This window comes from Puma concolor, chromosome C1 (assembly GCF_028749965.1).
Source record: "Puma concolor isolate L17-30 chromosome C1, mPumCon1.1.hap2, whole genome shotgun sequence".
In the NCBI taxonomy this organism is placed as follows: domain Eukaryota; kingdom Metazoa; phylum Chordata; class Mammalia; order Carnivora; family Felidae; genus Puma; species Puma concolor.
The window spans coordinates 162,048,012-162,054,848 of record NC_141674.1 but is presented as its reverse complement, the minus strand read 5'-3'; positions in this window follow the sequence as shown (position 1 = coordinate 162,054,848).

Genomic DNA, 6,837 nt, shown 5'->3' with positions numbered 1-6,837 from the left:
CACATCTGCTGTGGAAGATCCACCTGGAAGCCTCCCAGGGCAAGTCCCCCTGAGAGAAGGGGAGAGAATACCACCCAAAGAGCTCTGTGAGCTCCCACCACTTCCAATGCGCTTGTGTTCTGGGCTCTGGCAAAGACCATCGCTGGAATTTAGCAAGAAGCCTGCAGAATAATTACTATTGCTGTGCGGCGGACAGCTGTTAAGGACTCATTAGGGAGTGTCAGTTTTCCAAGGCAACTGTATTTCTGAGAAAAGGGCCTGACCTTGGGGCGGGGGAGCCCACAAAACCAGCAGCTATTTCTATTTCAAGAGGACAAGCTGTCGAACCTAAAGTGACAAGAGAGTTCATAAACCCCTTAATCGCCCACTTCTGGCACATTCCATCCACTCTTATGACTAAGATGTGGATCAGGACTATAAAATAAGCACTTGATGAACATTCCTCTTCCCTCCTCCAAACACATGCTAAGAACATAGTAAATTGCCTTAGGAATTCTTCGTAACCATGGAGGAAGTTGAGGAGACTTGGTTTTGAAAGATGAGAACAACCAGTTATGGCACATACTTGGATATTCATTAATCAGCTCATATTTGGAAATGCCAGTAAGTGGCTGGTACTTTGGAAGAAAAGAAAGAGGCATCAGATAACATCCCTGCCCTGAAGGAGCATACAATCTGGAATGAGAGCTAACCCCTTGGAAACAAAGACCAAAACAAGACTGAGCTCCACACATAATTCAGAGACAGTCTCTTGTGGCACATACAGAGTTTAGGGACCAGAGAGGTCACTGAGGGCTGGAGTGTAGTCCCCAGCCTCCCTTTCTTCAGGCCCTCTGTAGACACTTGCTTCTCAAGAGTCTGTCCCAGTCTTCTCGCTCAGTCTGTCTTTTCAAGTTCAGTGGTTCTCCAGAACCTATTTCAGGGCTCAGTTGCTTTTGGATACGTGCACAATTTGAATGAGCATAACTCAGCGGGTCTCCATCTTGGAAGCACATTAGAATCACCTGGGAAGCTTTAACAATTACCCGGGTGGCTCAGTCGGTTAAGCATCCGACTCTTTTTTTTTTTTTAATTTTTTTTTCAACGTTTTTAATTTATTTTTGGGACAGAGAGAGACAGAGCATGAACGGGGGAGGGGCAGAGAGAGAGGGAGACACAGAATCGGAAACAGGCTCCAGGCTCTGAGCCATCAGCCCAGAGCCCGACGTGGGGCTCGAACTCACGGACCGCGAGATCGTGACCTGGCTGAAGTCGGTCGCCTAACCGACTGCGCCACCCAGGTGCCCCGCATCCGACTCTTGATCACAGCTCAGGTGGTGATCTCATGGTTCATGAGATGGAGCTCCACCGAATCAGGGTCTGTGCTAAGGAGCCTGCTTGGGATTCTCTCTCTCTCTCTCTCTCTCTCTCAAAATAAATATATAAATAAAACTTCTAAAAAAAAACAACAACCTATCTGTGCCCAAGTCCTATCCCATACTGACTGAAACAGAGTCCCCAGGTAAGGTGTTTAAGTATCAGATTCTAATGGGCAGCCAGGTTAAGAACGACCAATTGAAGCAGAGGTGGCATTTGCAAGCTCGCAGAGGAAAACCACAGGAAGGGCCAGGTGGAGCTGGGTGGACGACCAGAACCAGGACCTGAACACTGTGGAGATCCTCTTTGCCCCCTTCTCCCTTCTCCCACATATATCTGCTGCATCTTCTCAGACCAAGTCCTCTGTGAGATGGGAATCACTTCTACTAGCAGCTCTGACTCATACTTCAGCACCTAAAGAGGACAGGGTTTCCCTCTCTCAATTCCATATTGAGCCCCTCAACTCCCCAAGTTAAAAACACAGAAACTCTGATTGGCCCCACATGGGGCCATGTGCCACCCCTTGACTTGTGTTGAGATATTATCATTGCTCCAGCTTGGCTCATGTTCACATTCCTACCCCTGAGGAGGGGTGCTAGGAGACTAAATAAAGCCTCGCTATTCAAAGGAAGGGCCATGGACTGGCAGTGTAGGCATTACCTAGGTGCTTGTTAGAAATAGAAATCCTCAGACCCATCTCAGATGTGCCGCCTCAGAACCTGCCTTCCAACAAGATCCCCAGGCGATCCGTATGAACACCAAGGCTTAAGAGGGACTGCGCTATGTGCTGTATCATTTTTTCAGGTTGGCAAGAGTACAGGTGTTCCTTTCTCTTGGTTTCGCATCACAGTGTCAGGAATGGGATGCCACCACTCACTCTCCCTTTTCTGCTTCTGACAGCAGCAGCGCCAGCACCCGGTCTGGCCTGATTGGCAAGAAAGCTAATCAAGAGCCATGCCCTATTTCATTTTCCCCTTCTTAAATCTGGCCCTGCAGGCTTGTGGGATGGGGTCTGTGGTTCGCTGCAGTAGCTGATATGGAAGAGGATGTGCTGCTCCGGGCCAAGTAGGGTCCAGCAGCTGGTGCTTATCAGCCACACCCCAATGTACACACAGATGTGTTCATGCTGACCTTCCTGGCTGAGGATGTGTGGGAACTCGGAGCTTCCCATGGGAATGGATGACAGAGCAAGGAAATGAGAAGGTTGATGTAGGTGTGGTGGCACCCTGCCAGTTGCCCCTGAGAATGGAGCCCAACACCTCTGCTAGTTGGCGAGAGGGATTTGCCTCTGAAACCTGGAAGCATGTGGGAGGCACAAACACAGAATCTAAGTGTCTGGTCACTCTCTTTGCTTGGTGATGCTCTCGGTCCTCCCTGGAGGATACCATTTTCACACTCAGTGTGCTCTCGAAGCCCCAAACCCACCTTCTCTGTCCAGGCAGTCAGCAGTTTTTTCTCTTACCTTTTTCTTTCCCTGTCCATTCCTTTCCGACTCCCAGAGGAAAGGGTGAAAATCAGCGGTCACCCAATAAATATTAGTCGAAGAAATAAATAGATGCATAAATTAATAAATGAACTTTTTCACATTTTTGGGAAAGTTGAGCTCGGCTTTCATCTGCTTTGATGGATAAATAGCTTCAATTCTGGGAAGCTATATAGAATGACTACATGAAAATCATCATTTTTGTTTATAGCCATCCTCCACAAACAAGAAGTCCTCTATATATTTGTGCTTGAGAGCCTCAAGTTTTTATTCTTCCTAATATGAGCTATAGGAAAAGCCTAACTTTGGTCTCAATGGTTTCTTACCAGCAGTGCCTTTAGGGGTGGAGACAATTTCCCTCCAATCATCCGAGTACTTTCATCCCAAGAGAGATATATTTCCATCCCCTTATCCCAGAGCAGAATTAGAACTGAGAGCTGGTCTATCTCCTTCATTTTGTAGACGATCAACTGACCTCTAGGAAGGGACTAGCTCTGTCTAAGGCAACACAACTAGTAAGAGTTTCCTGAGTTTGGATCTGGTTCTTTCTCCTTTCGCACCACAACGTAGCCTACTGATGGCCATGCTATCAGCCCTCAACTTAGGGGCAACCAGCTGTCACTATCCTGTGACTAGAAGGCAGCCTACCAAAGGACCCCTAAATGTTCAACCTAGTGGCCCCACCTCTAGGGGGGGCTGTGGAAGACAGACCAAATAGGATTCCAGTGGCCAGTTTCACACCATCCCCCCAGTTACAGACCTGATTTTCCAAAGGCCCATTTTTTTCTGTCTCCTTAGCCAACCCAAGCAGCAGTGGAGAGGATTTTGCTCAGACTTTCCAAAATAACTTCCCTTTGGGCTGAGACCAAACATATGTAGCTTCAGGCCAAAGGAATATGGAGAAGTTTATGAGCCACTAAAAATAGCCAGTTACGACAGAAACTCCCTCCTCCTTCTGCCATTTTCCCTGTTGGCTACACAAATACGGAGGCAGACTCCAATCAGGAAGGGTGGGAAAAACAGCACATCCTCCAAGCCACAGTGTAATCAGATGGGAAATAAGGAAGAGTCGTGCCATTTCAGGAATGGGTCTGACCCAAATATCACACCTGGACAGTAGAGAACCCGTTGGCATATCCTCTGGCTCTGAATTCTTCCTCCCACAGCCAGAGAAGGACAGAACTAAACCACAGCCAGGGTGGCAAACCCACCATAGGCCTCTGCTCATTTGCAGGCTCTCATGTCTTTGGGGAATGGAAGCCAGATTTAACCATACTGTAGATTCAAGAACATTCCAGAACAATTCCAACAACACATATGGTTTCTCGGAAGTATGTTTGGGCTGGCTATGCAGACTATCCTTTGCCTTCTGCCTAGCCTAGGTCTGTATCTGAGTGCTTTAAAGATTCTGTTTCACTTTATTCACTTTCTAGAGCCTGGAAAATAAGCAAGTTAAGTCTCCAGGTCCCAGCGCAACGGGTTTCCAGCCTGCCACGAAGCAGAAATCCCTGAAATACACTCCACTGAGGTTAAGGCTGAAACTTAGAGGCTTGAGTTAGTCCAGTGTCCACGAGGCCTGTAAGGCTCTTTATATGGCACAGGGATGAAATCATAGAACGCTATCAAGAATGAGGATCAACACAAGTGCTTAAGAGGAAGCAGTGGCACATTTGGTGTACCTAAGCAAATGACTTATGACCCTCAGACTATACTAGGTCTGCCATAAAACACCTGAAGTTATACAAAGTCATAAATCAAGAACAACAGAGGTCTACAGAGGAGAAGGCATATCTTTTCCATCCACTTTGTCCAGAAGGTGAATGGGGCCCTGATATAATTCTCCCAATACTGGTTCTCCCCCAAGGGAATAATTTAAGGTTGTGCATGTTCCAAGCATCACCTGGGTATTTCTTGTACTTGAACTCTCTTTATAGAACCCCACATTGAACGGTGACCCACTACTGTAGGATGGCTCTGTTCTTTCTGCTTTTAAAGACTCCCAGAGGAGGAGGAGAACCAGAGCCCTCCTGTACTGGCCCTTTTAGTGTTTTAACAGCGCTTTAGAGAAAATAAAATCATTCCTAACCTAAATCCTTCATGCTGCTGTGTAAATCCATTTCTTCTTGTTTGGGTCTTGGTAAAGATAGGAAACACCTGGCGCCCTTCCTGTGTTGCACGTGTTGTCTCAGGTTTCCCGTTTTAGTCTTCTCTTCTTAGCTGTCTCTTCTAAGTCCTCTCTAAATTCTCCATCTCCCCTCCCCGTTATGATCCAGAAGTATTCACAATACTTGAAATTGGACACTGGTGCCCATAATGTGAGATTTATGTAATATAATCTTATATAACTATACACATAATCTTTTTTTTCCTTTTTTTTTGACCCACTTCATGCATGTCTTCCACCCCCCTACACCCTCTCTCTGGCAACCACCAATCTGTTTTCTGTATCTATGAGCTTGGTTGGTTTGTTTGTTGTTGTTTTGTTCGATTCCACATATAAGAGAGATCACACGGTATTTGTCTTTCTCTGTCTGACTTATTTCACTTAGCAAAATGCCCTTCAGGTCCTTCCATGCTATTGCAAATGGCAAGATTTTATTCTTTTTTATGGCTGAATAATATTCCATCATATATATACATATATATGCATATATGTATATATATGTATGATATATATACATATATCCCACATCTTCCTTATCCACACATCCACAGACAGACACTTAGGTTGTTTTCACGTCTTGCCTATTGCAAATAATGCTGCAGTGAACATGTAGGTACATATATCTTTTCAAGTTAGTGTTTTTGTTTTCTTTGGATAAATACCCAGAAGTGGAATTGCTGGATCATAGGGTAGTTCTATTTTTAATTTTTTGAGGAACCTCCATACTGTTTTCCACAGTGGCTGCACCCAATTTGCATTCCCACCACCAGGGCACAAGGGTTCCCTTTTCTCTACATTCTTGCCAACACTTTTTATTTCTTGTCTTTTTGATAATAGCCACTGTGACAGGTGTGAGGTGATATCTTACTGTGGTTTTGATTTACACTTCCCTGATTTTGACCATCTTTTCATATATCTGCTGGCCATCTGCATGTCTTCTTTGGAAAAACGTCTACTCCGCTCTTTTGTCCACTTTTTAATCAGATTGTTTTTTTGCCGCTGAGCTGTATGAGTTCTTTGCAAATTTTGGGTACTAGCCCCTTATCAAAATATGATTTGCAAATATTTTCTCCCATTCAATAAGTTGCCTTTCATTCTATTGATGGTTTCCTTTGCTGGGCAGAAGCTCTTTAGTATGATGTCATCCCACTTATTTATTTTTGTTTTTGTTACTTTTGCTTTTGGTGTCAGATTTGAAACATCATCACCAAGACTGGTGTCAAGGAGCTCCTGCCTGCTTTTTTCTAGGAGTTTATGGTTTCAGGTATTATACTCAAATCTCTAATCTATTTTGAGTTAATTTTTGTGTGTGGTGTAAGAAAGTGATCAAATTTCTTTCTTTTGCATGTGGCTATCTAGTTTTCCCAACACCATTTGTTGAAGAGACCGTCCTTTCCCAATGGGTGTTCTTGCCTCCTTTGTCACAAATTAATTAACTATATATGTGTGCATTTATTTTAGGGCTCTCTGTTCTGTTTCATTGATCTATGTATCTGTTTTTATGATACTGCCATAATGTTTTGATTACTATAGCTTTGTAACATAGTTTGAAATCAGGAAGCTTGATGCCTCCAGATTTGTTCTTTTTTCACAAGATTGTTTTGGCTATTCTGAGTCTTTTATGGTTTCATACAAATTTTAGGATTATTTTATTTCTGTGAAAAAAATCTCATTGGTATTTGATAGGGACTGCACTGAATCTGTAGATTGCTTTGGGAAGTATGGTATTTTAACAATATTGATTCTTCTAATCTATAAATATGGAATATCTTTCCCTTCTTGTGTGTCCTCCTCAATTTCTTTCATTACATCTTATAGTTTTCAGAGTACAGGT